The sequence below is a fragment of the Cervus elaphus genome, chromosome 28 (genome assembly GCF_910594005.1).
Source record: "Cervus elaphus chromosome 28, mCerEla1.1, whole genome shotgun sequence".
In the NCBI taxonomy this organism is placed as follows: domain Eukaryota; kingdom Metazoa; phylum Chordata; class Mammalia; order Artiodactyla; family Cervidae; genus Cervus; species Cervus elaphus.
The window spans coordinates 35,379,335-35,400,064 of NC_057842.1; the positions used below are offsets into that span (position 1 = coordinate 35,379,335).

Genomic DNA, 20,730 nt, shown 5'->3' on the forward strand with positions numbered 1-20,730 from the left:
GTCACTGTGCTTTCAATCCCCTCATCCTGCCTCCCACGTGAAGCCACTCCCGGCACCTGCCTGACCACACATGTAATCTGACCCAGGATAGCATCTCTCATGTACATAAATGTCAGTTCAGTTCAGTCACTCTGTCGTGTCCAACTCTTTGCAACCCTGTGAACTGCAGCAGGCCAGCCTTCCCTGTCCATCACCAACTCCCAAAGCTTGCTCAAACTCATGTCCACGGAGTCGGTGATGCCATCCAACTGTCTCATCCACTGTCGTTTCTTCTCCTCTTTCCTTCAATCTTTCCCAGCATCAGGGTCTTCTCAAATGAGTCAGTTCTTCACATTAGGTGGCCAAGGTATTGGAGCTTCAGCTTCAGCATGAGTCCTTCCAATAAATATTCAGAACTGATTTCCTTTAGGATTGACTGGTTTGATCTCCTTGCAGTACATAAATGTAGTCCTCTTTTTACCATTTTATTAACTGGATAAATGTTACCTTCACTGCATTCAGGGCCAATCTGAAGATACTAGGTAATAATGAAAAATTCACCAAAATTGGATGAATATTTTTCACTTAATTCACAAGTGGAATGAGGTGGACATATTTTAATCACTGACCCTTTTTAATATCTGTAGTGAGTTGTTAATGAGTTGCCAACAACTAATCTCAGGTGAAGAAAACCCTTTAGGATTTGTTGTAACTAAGATGAAAGTAAATCACATTGAAGTGCTAAGGAATAAATCTTTCTCACTTTTATAATTATCTCAGCACATATGCCATTACTCTGTTAGTAATTAAACTACAATGCTAGGGAATCATCTAAAAATGCAAGTAAATCCTCAGCAATGACCTGGAACTCTACTTATTAATAAAACAATATCAGACACCAAATCTTAAAGCAACAATAGTATTTACATGGAGTCTATTACCATAAATGTTCATTGGACTGTACCTACACACAGGTGACAAGAAATGAACAAGAAGAATGGAGGAAAGAGAAAATGAAACAGAGAAATAACACAAGTGAGTTTTCAGTTATCCTCCAAAGTAAAGAGAATCTTCTTTATTCTCTAAACCTGCTTCTACCCTCTTGCCCTTAATGCTCATTATGAAGCTCTAGGTTTGGTCTCCCTGGTCTTTATGAAGAGTTTACCCTTTCCTGGTGGCTCAGATGGTAAAGAATCTGCCTGCAACGTGGGGAGACCCAGGTTTGATCCCTGGGTTAGGAAGATCTCTTGGAGAAGGGAATGGCTACCCACTCCAGTATTCTTGCTGGGGAAACCCCATGGACAGAGGAACCTGGTGGACTACAGTCTGTGGGGTCTCAAAGAGTTGGACACAACTGAGTGATTAACACTTTTAATGGAAAAGTAATGTGTTCCTACTTCCTAAGGCCTTGGATTTCTTCTGCAATGTCTGGCGTCTTGTAGATGTACCGTCTAATACAGAAGTTTAACTGAACTGTCTTAAATCCTACCCAGGCTTACAGAGCAAATTTTCTCTGGTCACTGTCTGTCAGAGGGTTCAACTCTTGGGACTAGCAACATTCCTATTTGACTTAACTCTCCCTTAAGCAGTGCATTAGAACCCTTAGCAATTAATTCACCAACTAGCTACATTTCTGGTTGAAACATGCCCAGAAAATCTATAGAGACCTATTACCCAAAACAGGCTAAATATATTATATTTTATGCCAGATAGGTCTGCTACTCAATTCAGCTATAGTTATGCTATGTTAAATTGGATGAGACCAATGGTTGTGTAGATTACTTGGGATCTCTTCTAGACTATGTATGATGGGTAAGAGCTTTGTATATGGGTTTTACTATTCAATGTGCATAAGAGATTTAAAAAGAGTTTTATGGAACACTTTTCCTTGAATCAACGTTAAAGGAAACACATATTCTCATGTACTCCCTTTGTGTGTAGGAGTCCATTGCATTTCTATGAAACTAACACCATAGAGGTACTGAATACTCAGTCACTATTATACTGCTCTCTCCCACCACATCCAAAACTGTGGACACATTGCTCCTTCCAGTAAGCGCATGGCGAATGAGAAAGAAACTGCCAGAAAATTAACCTTTAGGGTGGCCCGATCATTCCACATTAAAGCTGGTTGAAGCACCCTTTCAGACATAAACCCATCCAGGCAAAACCTCCTTCGGAGATTTCCAGTGAAGTAACAGCAGTCTTGGGGATACAGAACTAACTAAAGGCATTCAATCTAGGTCTCTGTTTCAAAGGCCTGTATGAGAAACAACTTGAACAAGTCATTAACTTCAGCTGGATTTTTTAAACTCAAATTTGTCACAGAGATAAATATACATAGGAAGACCAAACTACACACCCCCAGTTAATTTCTGTGTGTATCTGTGTGTTCCATGTTGCAAGGTAATATCTGTTCTGTATTCATAGTAATGTAATCATATATCATGGTGATATCTCAGTCATCACCCTAGTTTCAGATTGTTTACATGACAAGAGAAGTAAATACAAAACCAAGACAAGCAAACTGGAACAGAGGACGAAAAAAAAAAATTCTTGACCTTTTTGTTCATATGTGGCTATTAACTCAACTGCATGTGGTGCAAATGGATGTTGATTTTAAATGCTAAGTGTGTAGATCATAGTTAAGAACAAGTGACATGACTCATTGATAGAGAAATTAAATGTCAAATTCTTGTCATAGTTCCTGTTTTAAATTCTGTTCTGAATACTTGGAAACAGCTAGACAGATTCCAAACCTCAGACATCTCATTTTCCAAGAGATGAAAAAAAATCTAGGTTTGTATTCCCTCCTCCTTTGTAAACATACATATTGTAGTCATGGGCAAGGAACCGAAAAAGATTTCCTATTAACTGACACTGGAGTTCACAGACTATGAGAATCAACACGACAGACCAGAAATCCTATTCAAGTGATGCTAAACATTCACTTTCTCAAATGCAGTATCCTGAATGCTAAATGGCACGCGCCAGTTCCACTAGATTTCCTCAGGGACAGCGCCTCCTGCTGGTGTGCAGATGAAAGCAAAATTCAGCCCTGGTGCGAGGAGGAGCAGAAAATTCTAAATGCTGTTTTAAGATGAAGTGCTATTTATTTTAAAATAAAACAGCATTTTCAAGACTTGTTAGGGAGCTATGCCAGTGTTTACACTACTAGCTGTGCATAAGTACATCCTACGTTTTCCTAGAAAGAAAGGAAATCTGCTGAACTATCTATAGAATGATAATGAACGTGCCCCTTCTGGACGGCAGAGCACAGGCCAATCTTTCCTAATTCAACCAGGGAGGAAATTCACTTCACTTACTTTTTGGCTTACTGGAATGGGCATCCTTGAGACCCTTCTGCTTGCTTATGTAACAGGTAACCTGAGTGCTGGACCCATAAGAGCCAATATTTATAAAGCATTTCTCATGGTGTCTGGCCCTGTTGTATGAATTTGTTATGTGTTAATCAATTTCATTCTCATAAGAACTTTATGAGGTAGATTCTACTATTACTGCCATGTTATAGGTAAGGAAACAGTGAAAGTGAAAGTTGCTCAGTTGTGTCCAACTCTTTGCGACCCCATGCAATAGTCCATGGAATTCTCCAGGCCAGAATACTGGAGTAGGTAGCCTTTCCCTTCTCCAGAGGATCCTCCCAACCCAAGGACCAAACCCAGGTCTCCCACGTTGCAGGCAGATTCTTTACCAGCTGAGCCACAGGGGAAGCCCAAGAGGCAGAGAGAACTTAAGTAAATTGTGGTGTACTGTGCTTGGTTGCTCAGTTGTGTCCGACTCTTTGTGGCTCCGTGGACTATAGCCCGCCAGGCCCCTCTGTCCATGGGGATTCTCAAGGCAAGGGTAATGGAGTGGGTTGCCATGCCCTCCTCCAGGGGATCTTACTTGCCTAAGTTCAAACAGCGGAGTGTAGGGTGCAAACACATGTAATCTGGCTCCAGTCTCTACTCTTACCCACTACCTTGGTCTTGTGGATTCATCCAGCAGCTTTTGCTTTCTCAGTCCTGCCACTGCAAATCTGTTATCAGCTCCCTTCTACACATAACCCATGCCCCACCTCCTCCTTGAACGAAATCCCAGGCAGTTCTCACAGCCTTTCTCCTAGAGAAGAAAAGGCTTTCAGTAACTTCAAAGCAAAAGAACAGTCACCATTAAGTAAATAATAGATGAGGTACAATGTAATATTAGCTTTTAATGCTCTAAACAGGCATCTTCTGGCATCTAGCACCTGCCAGCTAGCGGCTGTCACAGGCATCGTGCTGGAGGGCAGAGAGGATTGGCGGACTTCTCACCCCTTTCTAGCTGGCTGTGGGCATTTGGAAGAGAAAGGAAAGTAGATAAGAAAATGCTGGAGGAGGGCACCCTCCAACAGTGAGCTGGCATTAGCTCCCAGAACATGTTGATGTTTAAAGCCAACCTGGCCTCAGGAACGGACCTCAGTGAGCTCCTGGGGAACCCCCATCACCGGGCTGGCACCTGCAGTTCCCGGCATGAGCTATGCTTTCCTATCAGCTTCTTAAAACTCCCCTCTGGTTCTGACTTTCAGTAATATACTGTGCTTTGCTATGTCCCTTCAGGCATGTCCAGCCCTTTGTGAGCCCACGAACTGTAGTCCGCCCGGCTTCCCTGTCTATGAGACTCTTCAAGCAAGAATACTGGAGTGGGTTGCCATGCTCTTCTCCAGGAGGTCTTTCCGACCCAGGGATTGAACCCACGTCTCATTATGTCTCCTGCATTGGAAGGTAAGTTCTTTAGCACTAGTTCTACCTGGGAAGCCCTCTGTCAGTAATCCACCTGCGTAATTTTTCTGTTTTAATCTCCCCTCCCGGCAGCCCTCTTGTGCCAAGTGCTGTCTGAAGACTCCAGGTCAGTTCTCTCTCTCGAGCCCATCATGGAAAGTGTCCCTCTTTGTCCCATCACTGGTGGGATTGTTGTTTCCTAAACCGCAGCCTTCTGCTCTGCGGCCCCAGGCTGATTTCCAGCCTCCCTTTGGTGGGAGATGTGACCCAGCCCTTGGGGTGGCCCCTGGAAGCCACTGTCACTTTACTTGAAGGTGGGGGGCACAGTAATCTCCCGTCATTACACCCCATATTAACCACTCTCTCAAGACAATGCTCCAATTCCCAAACTTCAGCCTCTTGATGAGAGCTGCTTGCCCATGGTCAGCTTCACCATGTGTGAGTCTTAATTTGCTTAATTAAGGTGGACACACTTCTGTTCTCACAGCTCCAGTTATACTTAAGAAAAGAATATGGAATGTGGAAGGCAAGAATCTATTTCCCTTTTTATCCTGAAAGGCACTGAATATGCTCAGTTGGTTCTAAGGGGATCAATAAGCTTTGTGAGATATGGAGGTCTCTGTAGAGTCAGATATCCATTTCCAGAAACTATGGAGGACAAAGAGAATCCACCCAAACTGCCAGAAAGCATTAAGCTATTTCCTATCATGGTGAATTGCTAGCACCATCACCACTGGCACACCTCCATCCATGCTTCTCTTCCTCTTTCCTCCTGTACTAGAGAGAAACTTGCAAATCTCATACACTGTTTGAATGGAAGTCGATGAAGAATAGGGCTTCCCTGGTGGCTCAGACACTAAGGAGTCTGCCTGCAATGCAGGAGACCCAGGTTTGATCCCTGGGTCAGGAAGATCCCCTGGAGAAGGGAATGGCAACCCACTCCAGTGCTCTTGTCTGGGAAAGCCCATGGACAGAGGAGCCTGGTGGGCTACAGTCCACGGGGTCGCGAAGAGTCAGACACAACTGAGCAACTAAGACTTCTTCACTTATCAGATGAAGAATATATCACTAAGAGGGGAGGCCAACTGCTAAATACAGAGTATCCTGTGTTATGAAAATAATTTTTATCCCATTTCAATATTATGTTTATAGAAACTGGCTTCATGATATAACCAAATTACTTATCACCTGTACTTAACTGAAGACAGATTGACACTAAGTAACAGATCCAGGCAGTTCTGAGAGTGACTTCTAAGAGAGCTGGGTTTTTAAGCATATTCAGAAAAAAGAGAAAAGATCATGCCAGGGCAGCATCAAAGCCAGCTAGAGCTCTGACTTCATTACGAGGTCAGCTCCAAAGCTGAGAGCCAGATGGGGATCGAGGAGAACACCGAGAGAACAGCCTCAGGTACCTACTTCCCTGGGTCAAGAAGAGTCGTAAACTTTACTTTTCCATATGTTCAGTTGAGGCGCCCAAGCTGTGAGTACGGAAACAAGTAAAGTGTCAGCTCTTCATTTTGAGCTATTTATGGAAAACCAAAGGGGTAGCTAATGCTGAGTGAGCAGGTGGATTTTAGTAAAATATTTCCCTGGCTGCTTTAACTTATGCAAAATCCAAACTGAAGAAAGCAACATAATGCTAATTAAAGCTGTAGCTCAGAGTTTGCCAAAACTGCTGGCTTTGATGAATGATCCTTTCAAAGACTCCCAAGCTCATAGATGATCTACCAGCCAGCATTTACCTCATTCAAAGACTCCCTAATCAAAGAGCCTTATTAAGTCACTAAGGGATAAATCCGAATTTATTTTAAAAGAATAGCAACAACAATTACTATTTAACATTTACTTTTGAAGACTCAAAATATTCTAGACACTCACACAAAATCTTTCAAAGGTGTAGAACCACTCCAGACTTTCTCTTTGAGTCACTGTTGAAGAAAATCCTAGTAACCTCTGCTCCCATCTGTTGATTTGGTGAAAGGAACAGCTGGTCTCTATAAAGGTATTCAAGGCATTTGATCTAGTCATTGAAGACCAAACGATTGAGGGATCCAAGTAAACTGAACTACTGGAGAGTTTCAGATCAAGAGGGGGGAAAAAAGGACAATATGAGGCTATTTATTCTGAAGTTTAGTATATGCTCTGGCTACATTTAGTCCACTGGCCAAATGTGGGGAACATCACAAGTGTTCACCACAAGCAAGACTTTCCCAGTTTTTCCACGGGTCGGTGGGGTCACGTGACTGGTTCTAGCCAGTGAAATGTGAGCAGAAACCATCTGTGCCATTTCTGGGCTGAGGTGGTAGAAAGCCCACTGGTGTTTCTCTTGTCTTGTCTGTCTGCTTCAGCAGCAACAGAGGGCTGTGTGGTCCAGATGATGCAACCACAATATGACTGAGTTCCCATCCACCCGGATCCTTAACTCTCCTAATTCTGGATGCCCTTCTCTCACCTGCACATAACCATTATCTTGAAGTTGATAATGTCCTCCACACCTGTTTGTATAAGTTTGCACCATTTATATTTGTCCATCATAATGTTTTGCATGGATTTAAACTTTAAACAAATGGTATCTTATTATATCAGTTTACCAAAATGTGTGTTGCTTTTCAATTAATATTATGTGTTTGACATTTTCCCATGCTGTTACATGTAATTCTTTCAAGATTGAATGAACACACCCAATTTACTTATCTATTTTCCTCCTATTCATTTGGATAATTTTTGCTGTAATAAACAATACTGCAATAATATTATATAGGCCCCCTGAGAACACATAGAAGAGTTTCTCAAGAATTTGCACTTCAAAATGCAGTCATCCGATTGAAATGTATGAATAACTGTTTACTTTAGATACTAACATCTTTAGTTTAGTTTTAGTTTTACTTTAGATATTAACAAATAAAAATGCCTAACACATATATAGTATTAACACTGGAGAAGGAACTATTTAAAGATTCTCACTTAATCCTCACAAAAACTCAGTGAGGTCCCTTAGAAGAGGGCCTGGTTTGATATAAGTAAGCTCTCTTTACATTTGGCTATTACCGTCATTCGTGGTTCACAGATGAAGCAGCTGAGATATGGGTATTTGAAATAACTTGACCATGTCACACAGCCAGTGAAGGAGACAGGCTTCCTCGAAAGTCCACCCTTTTAAACACTAAGCTCTCCTCCCCTAGACTGCAAAGGTCCTGGAAAAAAGTTATTTCTCCAAAGATTTGCATAATTTGCTATATTAAGCATTTCCATTTTTGCCAGTCTTAGGTGTTTAAGATATTTTTTGACTATTGTTTTTTTTTCAAGTCCCTCATTAGAAAGTGAGTGGTTTTCCATGTGTTCACTGGCCAGTCAGGTGTTTTCTTTGGCCAGTGATTGGCTATTCACACATTTCTTTTGCCCATTTTTATACTGGGTTGTTTGCCTTTTGCTTATGGATTCATTGGTGTTTTATATGTATCCTAGAATGAATTCTTTGCCAACTATATGTATTTCAAAGATCTTTCCAGTCTGCAGATTGTAATTGAGCTCTTTAAATACCTTTTATAATGAAAAAGCTTTACAATGTTAATATAATTAAATTTATCAGCCTTTTTGTTTGTGCTTTTCAAGTCTTTTGTTCAGTCGCTAAGTCGTGTCGGACTCTTTGTGCCCCCCTGGACTGCAGCACTTGAGGCTTCCCTGTCCTCTGTCCTGAAGTTTACTCACACTTATGTCCATTGAGTAGGTGATGCCATCCAACTGGCTCATTCTCTGTCACCCTCTTCTCCTCCTGCCTTCAATCATATCTTTGCATTTACTAGACCCTTCCCTATACAGAGATTATAAAGATATTTATCTATTTTCTCTTCTAATAGTTTTAAAATTCTGTCCTTCAGATCTGTCTAATCTTCCTGGATTTATCTTTGACTTTATCTAGCATTATTATATTATACAGACATTATTTAATAAGACCCATCCTTTCTCTGCTGATTTATGATGGTATCCCTGTCATGTATCAAGAGCTCATGTGAGTGTGGGCTTTTGCTGAGCTCTATTTTCTACCAATCTGTTCCATTAATCTTTTTGTTTATCTCTGGAAAAAAGCACCACCTTGTGTACCCTACCTTTATAATTTGTCCTTATATCTGAATGGCAAGCCTCTCCTTCTTGCTTTCTTAAAAATTGTCTTAGCTTCTCTTGCCCCTTTATACAAAAGGCCTCTTAGCCTTTTTCATATGAATTTCAGGATCAGTTTGTCAAATTTCATAAAAAACTCAATTGGGATTTTATTGGAATGTTATTGAGTTTGTAAGTTTTTTCAGGAAAGAAATAACATAAACTACAATATCAAGTCTTTCCATCTATTAACAGAGTATATACCTCTATCTGTTCAGTTTTTTCCTTAGGTCCTTCAGTAACGTATTTTAATATTCTCCATGGATGAAGTGCACGTATTTTTCTGTTGCTCTTAGATTGACTTTTTTTTTCCTATTTCTATTCTTATTTGCTTATTGCTGATATGGCAATATAAATTATTTTTGTATGTTAATCTTTTACTAGCAAATTTGCTGAACTATTTCATTATATCTAATAATTTGTCTTTAAAGTCATTTGGATTTTCAAATATAATAGAGTACAACTTATATGGTAGCTGCTGCTGCTGCTGCTAAGCCACTTCAGTCATGTCCGACTCTGTGCGACCCCATAGACGGCAGCCTACCAGGCTCCCCCATCCCTGGGATTCTCCAGGCACATACACCAGTGGTTAAAAAAAAAAAAAATCCACCTGCCAGTGCAGGAGACATAAGAGATGCCAGTTTGACTCCTTGTCTGGAAAGATCCCCTGAAGTAGGAAATGGCAACCCACTCCAGTATTCTTGCCTGGAAAATTCCGTGGATAGAGGAGCGCGGCGGGTTACGGTCCATGGAGTCACAAAGGGTTGGACACGGCTGAGTGACTGAGCATGCACATGCTCAATTTATACAGAAAATGTCTTTTTCTAATGCTTATACTCTGTGTCTTTTACGTCTTGTAACATTGGCTGGAACTTGCAATAAAGTCTTAGGCTCACAAAGAGAGAGGGACATCCTCAGAGTTACCCAGTTAGATAATGCCAGCTAACCCAATGTTGAATACCCAAGTCATGTCTCTTTGTCATTCTATAAGCATTTTTTTCTGAAGGAGATTTCTCCCTTGGTCTTAGGTTAGATTATTAGATCAGTTTTAGATGACTTTACACAATTTTTAATTAGGTAAGGGGGGAAGACACAATCATACAAACATGAAAACTAGATTGATTATGAAGTAGTAAACTTAAGATAGTACTTTTTTACATTTAAGTAGTCACAGGAAAGCTTCATTACATGCTTCAAGTTACATCGCTTAGTTCTTCAGAAATTTCAGTTACAACATGATTACTAAAAAGAGAATAAGCTACAAAACTAATCTAAAAAATGAGATACATTTGCAGCTAGAAATAAATGAGTAAATATCTAATTGTGTTTCAAAATACGGAATGGTCCTTTCCGAATCTATCATTTTTGAGGCATTGCAATGCTAATTATTCCCAGCATGGGTCATTTGCTTTCATTTTCTCCATTCCTATACAGCATTATATATGGAGACAGTGGCTTTAATGTTTTGGTCTTCACTTCCCAAATTTGGGGACTGACCCCTTTTCCTTGACTTGGAAAACAGCAGGGGAGTCCAGTGTTTTGACCAGGGGAGTCCAGTGCTTCCCTTCCGGGGAGCTGCTTTTGGAATAATGCTGGCATACCATTAGTATTCAACACTGGGATGAAGAGAGCAAGATTGCATGTCTTAATCTTCCACGGATCCAGCCTGGGGTGCGTTTTGGAAGAAAGAGAAAAAAGAAAGCCAGCTGGGTTTGCTTTTGCTGCCATTTTAGTGGCTACTTTCTAGGAGTGTCACCTTTGGTTCCAAGGCACGAAGAGGAACAAGAATTCTCCCTGCCTCCCATGAGCTACAGGTTTAATGAAGGAGTCAGTTCCTGAAACTCTGCCTACTAGGTTCAAGCATTCTAGTGGATACATATCCAAAGTACCACAGAATCAAAGAGGAGGCATCACCCAACTCATTATGTTCTCTCCAAGAAGACTGGAGCTACATGAGAAACTAACCCTCAATAAGCTGCATAAAGAGTCCTTCAATAAGCAAGTAACTTCTACAAATACAAACCATTGGTGCCCTTACTATATAAAAACTCTTCCCTGTAAAAGATTAACTTCTCCTATTGACAGTAGGCAAAATATATGCTCAAGTAATTAACAAAGTATGAGATACAAGTGGTCAATAAGCCAAGGAAAAGGTGTTCAGCTTCCCTAGTTATCAATTAAATACAGAACAAAACATCAATGATGTTATCTTGCAGATTAACAAATATTCCAATGATTGTTACTTGGCAATAGCAAGGATATTGGGAAGAGGGTCCTCTCATTCATGGCATATAAGGGAGCAAATCAATATAAGAGAAATCTGCTGATGTGTAGTAAAATTTTAAAGTACTTTAAATACAGTCATTCCACTTCTTAGAATATATCTTCAGAAAAATAATCAGACAAGTACATAAGGATGTAGGTACATAGAATGTCCCCTATAGATTTTTTGACAACAGTTTTTAAAAAGTTTTAAAATTCTTCCTTATTTGGTTAAATAAAGTATAGTATATGTACCCATTGGACAGTTAGGCATCTGTTTTAAAAAATGAAGTATGTAACTTTTGACTTGGAAAGATGTTCAGGATATATATTTTAAGTGACAAAAGCAGTTTATAAACAGTATGCTGAGTGAGATCCCATTTATACAAATATATTATGTATGCATAAGACATGGGAAGTCTGTGCACAAAATAGTAGCTGTGGTCTGTAGGAGGCTAAGCTGACAGGAAACTTCCACACTATACATTTGAACATCTGAATGTGGAGTTTGAATTTGTGTCATGGAGCATATGTTACTTTTATACTCAAAATGAACAAGATAGATCTCTTAAAAGGGGGGAAAATGGCTTTACAAGTTTACAGGATGTTATTGCAATTCTTTGTATAAATTATTTTTTAATTAATTTATTTTTAATTGGTGGATAACTGCTTTACAATATTGGTTTGACTTCTGCCACCATCAACATGAATTGGCCAGAGGTATATTTAAGTCCCATCCCTCTTGAATATCCTCCCACCTCCCACCACATCCCCCACCTCTAGGTTGTTACAGAGCCCCTTTAGGAGTTCCCTGAGTGGTACAGCACATTTCCATTGCTATTTATTTTGCATATGGTAGTGTATATGCTTCCATGCTACTCTCTCCATACATCTGTGCAAATATTTTATTTTGTGGAATATTGTTAGTTTATAATAACTTTTCCTAAAACTTCTTACTAAAAATGTACATCCAGTTAGGTTATTTGAGCAAAAATTCCAGCAGCTTCACTGCCCATTCTTGACTCTAAAATATGACAAGGCTATCAACATACAAAAAGGTTTTCAGAGTGGCTAAATAGAGGTAACTAGAGTCTTCCTACAAGAAGCCTGCTTCCTTTTCTCCCAAAATATACAGTTTAAGCTTCCTGGTGAATTTATGTAATTCTACAAAATATTTTCATCGAAGAAGTGTGGCTCCATGTGTGGGTGGTAACTTGTAAGCTTACACTGTTAATCAGTCTGTATTTGAGATTTTTTTCTTCCCACTTCAAGTAATTAGCCACTAGGACTAGCAAAACACATTTTTTATGTCAAGCATGCAGCAGATTTCAAGAATTAAAAAAAAAAAACCAGGATGGTAGAGAAGCACTGTAAAGAGCCAATATAAAGAAAAAATATATAACCATCATTAAGATATCATTTGGACTTTTTGTGACATTGTTTGGTTTTCAGGGTTTTTTTTTTTTTTTTGGGTAGAACCAGTTATTGAGGTTATGGCAGTAAGCATGACCCTGTCTGCAAGCAACTAAAAATAACATAACTGAAGACTCTCAGTATGGGAATCTCTGTTGTCCCTACACAACTGTGTGAATAAACTTGTTAACTGGAAATGCACCAGGATCAAGAGCAGTCACATTCTGCTCGATCTTCTTCCGAAGAGACAGAAAATGGAGTCAGACTCCTTTACCACTTATTGTAAAACACAGACCAGTACAAAGAGGAAAATTAGGAAAATTTGAGTTCAACACTTAACCAGAAATTATCAAATAGATCTTATACTGAATTATCTTCTGACTAGAACATCAAACTGCACATAGATGGAATCAGGATCAAAGAAGCATAATAAATTAGCCTCTTCATTATTATCGCCTTAGCAAAAAGTCTGAAGGTAGTCACTTCCAGGGTGGGGTCAGTGGATCAATGATGTAAGAGCTCTCCATGTTCATCTCTGGGATTCTCTTGACCTCATGGTTGCAACATGGCTGCAACATCTCCAAGCATCACAACTTTAAATGAAAAGTTCCAAGGCAGGAAGGATGGGGTGACTCTCCTGCAGCAGAAAGGAAGATCTTTCCTAGAACCCCCCCACCTGACTTCTTGTGTCATTGACTAGACCCCTAAACCAATTGTTGGCAATGGGGAACAGGATTGCTCTAGTTGACTTAGTTCGTTCATGATTCATCACAAGTTATAGTCCAAATAAAATTGTATTCTGTAAGCAAGGAGAAGAGGAAACAACCATTGAGTAGGCCATCAGCAGTGTATGACATAGAAAACAAAGTTCCCACACAATGGGCCAGGCAGCCCTTTGACCATTCTGGTGTTCAAATTTTTCTTTACAGAATCTCTCCTGAGAATGATTCCTGGGAGGTATAGCCCCAGAAACAGCACTAGTTTTATGGAGACTTTCCTAGAAAATCGTCCCCAAAGTCATAATGTGCACTCTGTTGAAAAAATAGAACATATTCACCAGCAACCTTTTACATTCTTCCATGACCACATTTGCCTTTTGGGGAAAATCTATGGATGAAACATACCCAAAGTATACTTAGGTTCCTTCTTGCTCTTTCCTGAATGACCAATCATCACTGTGGCTGGCAGAAATAACTGGGCATGTTCTCCTCTAGTCCTGAATGCAGACCTCTGGCCTTGTATCTCAGGAAGAAAAGGCACAACATTCAATGACACAGCCTGACCCTGGCCTTAGCCCTGGCCCAGGCAATCTTGCCAAAGTTTGGTGGAGTTGGTTAAATCATGAATTTACACATCCATGTTTTTAAAAGGTATACCTACAAGCAAAACCATTTTGAAAAATTAGGAACATATTAGCTATTTTTGAGGGAGTTTGGAGGGGGGTTCAGGATGGGGAGACACATGTATACCTACGGCTGATTCATTTTGATATATGGCAAAACCCACCACAATATTGTAAAGTAATTATCCTCCAATTAAAATTAATTGATTAATTTAAAAAGTAATAGCTATTTTTAAAAAATTGAATACTTCCTTACCATATGCCAGTCACCAGGCTAAGTGTTTTACCAATATGCATTGGTTATCTCACCTAATTCTGTACAAGAATTTTCTAAAGCTGTTGCTGACATTTTAGCCATGCTCCAACAAGAAAACTGAGAACTACAACCCATGTGTGGAGGAGCTGGATTCACTCGGATGTGTCTGACTGAAACTTGTGTGCATATCTGTCATACTTCCTTTTACTGCCAATGTGTATAAAATCAAGAAATCACCTCCAAACGACTCTTATAATTGATCATTGTAATCACAAATACCCAACAAAGTGAGGCCCGTAAACCCCCAGACCTGTCTGCCCTGTATCCTCACCAGCAGTTAGCAGGCTCTCTTAGATTCTGGATTTCTGGTCACCAGAATGTATGTGTGGCTCCACAGTCTGATGCTCAGCCAGTGAGACGGTTGCACAGATGTTTTAGAGACAGAGCAGTAGAAAGATGACCAAGTCTTTGAATCCCAGAATCCTGTCATTTCAGTCAGGGTTGGTTTAGTTGCAGAGAATAGGAATCACTGTGGCTCATCTAAGCGGAAAGTTGGGGTGTAGGAAATTTGGTATCTCCTGTATAACTGAGAAGAAGGGCTGAAGGAGAATCTTTCAATGGGGACTTTAGGAATGTTTCCTAGAATAGCTCGGCAGAACTGTCTGCTGGGGGACACCATTCTCTGCCATAGTTGGAAGTAAAGAGTACCAGTCAGGTTCAGTTAGGGAAAGAACCCCAAATTTCTCTTGACATTTCAAACAGAGGAAATTCAATACAGGTGTTGGTTGCAACAGTGTTGGAAGGACTGGAAAGACAAAAAAAGACTGTGTGCGTGCATGCGTGTGTGCTAAGTCACTTTAGTTGTGTCCAACTCTTTGTGACCCCATGGACTGCACCATGCCAGGCTTCCCTGTCCTTCACTATCTCTCAAAGTTTGCTTAAACTCATGTCCATTGAGTCAATAATGCCATCCAACCATCTCATCCTCTGTTATCCCCTTCTCTTCCTGTCTTCAATCTTTCCCAGCATCAGGGTCTTTTCCAATGAGTCAGTTCTTTGCATCAGGTGGCCAAAGTATTGCAGCTTCAGCATCAGTCCTTCCAATGAACATTCAAGGTTGATTTCCTTTAGGATTGACTGGTTTGTTCTCCTTGCTGTCCAAGGGACTCTCAAGAGACTTCTCCAGCACCACAGTTCGAAAGCATTAATTCTTTGATACTCAGCCTTCTCTGTGGTCCAACTCTCACATTCGTACATGACTACTGGAAGAACCATAGCTCAGACTAAATGGACCTTTTCAACAGTATGAAAAGAAGGTGGATGGAACTCAGTTATTCCCTATCTCTGCCTTGCCAGTCTCCTGACACTGTTCGTGTTAAAAGAGAGACAGTAGTCTCCAAATGAAGTCACTTATGCTAAGTCCTATGACACCAAACTGAAACTTAAGACTTACAGTTTTGGTTCTTCCAGAAATAAAATCATAAACTAGTCAATCAGGTATCATCTGATCAGCACTAGTGAGGTCATCTGGTGACAGATGGACCCCTGCCTTCCCCTAAAGGAAAGTGACCTTGCTACAACCAATCCACTTCTTCATAGTATAACTTCCTTGTTGTTGCTTCACTTTGCCCATAGAAGTCTTTCATTTTGTACAGTTCCCCACAGTTCTTTTCTTTCTGCTAAATGTAATGATGCCTGATTCATGAACAGCTGCATAAAACCAATAAGATCTTTAGAATTTCCTCGGTTGAATTTTTTTTTTTTAACACCCGATGACTGAAGGCAGGAGGAGAAGGGGATGACAGAGGATGACATGGTTGGACGGCATCATCGACTCGGATGTGAGTTTGAGCATGCTCCAGGAGTTGGTGATGGACAGGGAATCCTGGCATGCTGCAGTCCACGGAGCTGCAAAGAGTCGGACATGACTGAGCGACTGAACTGATACTGATACTGACTGGCCAAAACTAATTAGGCACTACTTGGAGAGGGAATCTGCACAGGTACTTTTTACAGTCTCTGCGCCCCCTTCCACAGAGAGCACAAAAGGTCGGGGAGGAGGGGGAGCAAACAGGCAAATGACCAACAACATTTTAAGGAATCAGAACACAGCTGCTGTGCCTGTCAGCTCCCAGAACCTCCCAGCACAGGCCAGCGCTCTTGTGTGGCTCCATTCCTGTTTTAGTTTTCTAGGGTTGCTGTAACAAACGATCACAAATTGGGTGGCTTAGGGACTTCTCTGGTGGCTCAATGCAGGGGGTTTGCGTTTGATCCTTGGTCAGGGACGTACGACCCCACATGCCATGTCTAAGACCCCACATGCCACGTGGCCAAAACAAAGAAAGAAAGAAGCAAACAAATTGGGTAGCTTAAAGCAACAGAAATGTATCCTCTCAAAGCCTAGAGGCCAGAAATCTGCAGTCAAGGTGTTACAGGGTTAGTTGCTTCTGGAAACTCTGAGGGGAAACCTGCTCTGTGACTCTCTCCAAGCTTCTGGTGACTACTGACCACCCTTGGCGTTCCTTGGCTTAAGGCTGTGTGCATGTGTGCTAAGTCACTCAGTCGTGTCCCACTCTTTGTGACCCCATGGACTGTAGCCCACCAGGCTCCTCTGTCCATGGGATTCTCCAGGCAAGAATACTGGAGTGGGTTACCATGCCCTTCTCCAGGGGATCTTCCCAACCCAGGGATCGAACCCACGTCTCTTATGTTTCCTGCATTGGCAGGCGGGTTCTTTACCACTAGTGCCAAGCACTGAATAAGTGGTCCACACCATAACAATGTTAATAATTATTGTCATGATTATAATTATCATGTAAAATGAAAACCCAGTATTGAAACTATCTTAGACCACTATACTTCAAAAATAACCACTCTCAAATCATTATCAAAAGTAGTATTCCCAGCTCATATAAAAGTACTATAGATACTTTCTTGTGATCATTATGATTGAAATCAGAGTTATGGAGAGACAGTAAGTAAAATGGATAAGCTTGTTTTTTGGGTTTTTTTTTTGTAAAAGCCAATATCACAGTGGAAGCCTGCCACTGCATCTGCTTAATGTCTTCTGAACTCAGCACCCTAAGAGTTAAACATGAATTAAAGGAAGCCTCCACAAAGATGACAGTGTTCTGTCATTTGGTCATTTGTATTTTAAGGCTCCAGGAGCTAACCTTGTCTCCCAGGAAATAGATTCAGTGACAGTTAGCTTTTTGACCTTTCAAAGAAAAGTGAAAGTCAAAGTCATTTGGTTGAGTCTGACTCTTTGTGACCCCATGGACTGTATAGTCCATGGAATTCGCTAGGCCAGAATACTGGAGTGGGTAGCCTTTCCATTCTCCAGGGGATCTTCCCAACCCAGAGATCGAACCCAGGTCTCCCACATTGCAGACAGATTCTTTACCCTCTGAGCCACCAGGGAAACCCTTTGACCTTTCAAAGGAAACAACAAAATCCGCCCCCAGAAGGCTCTCTCAACCTGATTCTCTGCTTTTGCTGATGTGAAGTTATTTCCCACAGCCCTCATTAATAAACTGGAATGGGACCACTCTCTCACCCACAGACTGTTCATTTGTTCACATATTCATAAATAGTCATTAAGCATCTACCATGTGCTGGGCACTGGAGACACCCTGGTGAGCCAGACAGGCCCTGACTCTCAGAGCTCCCGGGACAGCAAGAAAGACAGGCACGCAAATGAGGGAGCCGGGATGAATCTCAGTCCTCATCCTTGGTGGTGAAAAACACATACTTGTTTTGCAAATCAAAATGACAGTGAGATACCACCTCCCACAAGTCAGAATGGCCATCATTAAACAGTCGACAAATAACAAATGTGGGAGAGGGTGTGGAGAAAAGAGAAGTCTCCTACACTGTTGGTGGGAATATAAGTTAGTGCAGCCACTGTAGGTAACAGTGTGGACGTTCCTAAAAAAACTAAAAATAGAATTACCACATGATCCAGCAATCCAACTTCTGGGCATATACCCAGACAAAACTATCATTCAAAAAGATACGTGCATCCCTATGTTCATAGCATTATTCACAATAGCCAAAACATGGAAACAACCTAAATGTATATTGACGGATGAATGGATAAAGAGGTTGTGGTACGTATATACAATGGAATACTACTCAGATATTAAAAAAGAATAAAATAATGCAATTTGCAGCAACATGGATGCAACTAGAGATTATCATACAGAGTAAAGTAAGTCAGAAAGAGAAAGACAAATACCATATGATATCACTTATGTCTGGAATCTAAAATATGGCACAAATGAACCTATCCAGGAAACAGAAATAGACTCACAGACTTAGAGAACAGACCTGTGGTTGCCAAGAGGAAGGGGGTGGAGGAGGGAAGGACTGGGAGTTTAGGATTACCAGGTGTAAACTATTGTATATAGGATGGATAAACAGGGACCTACTTATAGCATGGGGAACTATATTCAATATCCTGTGATAAACCATAATGGAAAAGAACATAAAAAAAGAATGTCTATATGTGTATAATTGAGCTACTTTGTCATACAGCAGAGATTACATGAACTATACTTCAATTAAAAAAATTTTTAACTATACACATTTCTGAATCTTAATCTACAACCTAACCTACTTTCTGTTTTAAGCTCCCACTCCCCCAGAGTAGCAGAATCATCATCTCAGCCCATTCGAGGCCTCCTCTTTCCACAGCTTGCATATAATTTTGGAGGTGGGTCTTATAAAGTGTTGAAGAGTTGCTAGGGAGGGGTTAGGAAGGGCAACTCTGTCCTTGAGGTCACCTGCGATTACCTGCCCGCTTGCATCTGCTGAGACATCCAGCATTCCATCTGATGCTTGGAGTCAGCCTCTGCAGTCACCAATGACAAGCGGTGGTCATTTTCAAAGTGCCTGATAAGGAAACCCCAAACTAGTAAACGTGCCATTTGGTAAAGTCCCTCTGTTGTAGAGACACATAGGCGGCCCTGACCGACCACCTGGAGATGTTTGTTGAGGGCTTACCATGTACCAGCATTGTCCAGCCACTCTAGGTGAGTTTTTTAAAAAGATAAAACCTCATAGCCAAAGTTCTCACACTTGTAATTTAGTTGTAGAAATACTGCTAACAATCACTTAACTTTTATCTCACTGTTTCCACTGTGAGGTCCTGACTAAAAGAAGATCAAAGATGACAGGAAGCAGAGAAAGGTTTCATTGAAAGGAGACAAGCTGACCCCTCAAAAGAGAAGGGTGCAGGAGGGGAGGAAGCAGCTTCTAGGAACTGGTTTCAGTGGACACCAAGTTGCAAGGGAACACAGTGGTAAGAGGGGAAAATACAGTGGGAAGGAGATGAGGACTGATCAGGCCGCTCATTCATTATGGCCTCTGTCCCACAATCCTGTATCCTGTGCCTGAGCTGGGCTGCATGGTGTTCGGGGACTCCAGATTCACTCTGTACATGTTCCTTTGGCAGAGTTCTCGTACCAACCTTCCCTGGTGGCTCAGACGGTAAAAGCATCTGCCTACAATGCAGGAGACCCGGGTTCAATCCCTGGGTTGGGAAGATCCCGTGGAGAAGGAAATGGCAACCTACTCCAGTACTCTCACCTGGAAACTTCCATGGATGGAGGAGCCTGGTGGGCTACAGTCCATGGGGTCACAAAGAGTCAGACACGAGTGAGCAACTTCACTTTCACTTTTACCAACCTGGTCTCCACGTTCGTTTTCAGGTTCCACCTGTTTGTATCAGGTCTTTCTGTCCCCCGGCTCATCCTCCATCCTCATTAGACAGTTCACTGGAAGTGTGCAGCCGCGGATCTCCCACGTGGTGATTTAGGGAACTATTCTCCTTCCCTTTCATGGCTCCACCATCCTCTGGGTCCTTAGGGTCCTCTGCATGCAGCCAGCAGAGGAAGAGAGATGGAGATGGGACTGCTAGGGAGGTTTCTTAGGGCCAGGTATGGAAGAGGCCCGGGTTGTTTTCATCAATATTCCATAAGTCAGATTTAGTCATGGTCTCACCTGACTCCAGTGGAGTCCGAAAAACATCATCTGGCTATTGTGTCCAAGAGAAAAACGAAATGGGTTTTGGTGACTACAACAGCAAATTTCACTATAAGGGGAAGCCCTTCTACTTCCAAGATGTTGAAGAAGCCTTTCGCTTTCTGCTCTCTACACTGCTCCTCTGAAGCAATGAACATCTAATAGCTTCCCAGGGAGGCTCTGATCAATTATCCAGTCACACACACAATTTAAATGGTTGTAAGTGCTTTGCTGGCAGAAGTACGGGATGCTCTGGTAGCACACACAGGCCTTAGAAAATTTCAGCAAGTGAAAATGGAGACAGGGCTGTGACTGGGTTGGGTGTCACAGTGCAGATGTTGGGCAAAGAACTGGGTTTGTTTAGGAAAGAAGAAAAGTAGGGCTCAAAAGACCACTGAGTAACTTTAGCCCTGGCTTGTGATTTACATCACATCATCTAACTAACTTGGTGCTAAATGACACCAAAGTATTCCTCATGTTAAAGAGCCTTTTCTCGCTAAAGATTCTTGATCTACATGTGCCTGGCAGATGGCAGG

General features: G+C 41.3%; 1 non-coding gene across 1 annotated transcript; it reads left to right on the forward strand.

The window, feature by feature from the left end:
• Window positions 1-19,642: 19,642 nt before the first annotated feature.
• Window positions 19,643-19,715, forward strand: TRNAC-ACA. Its single transcript has one exon. It is a non-coding gene; the product is annotated as a tRNA-Cys (tRNA).
• The last annotated feature ends 1,015 nt before the right edge of the window (window positions 19,716-20,730 follow it).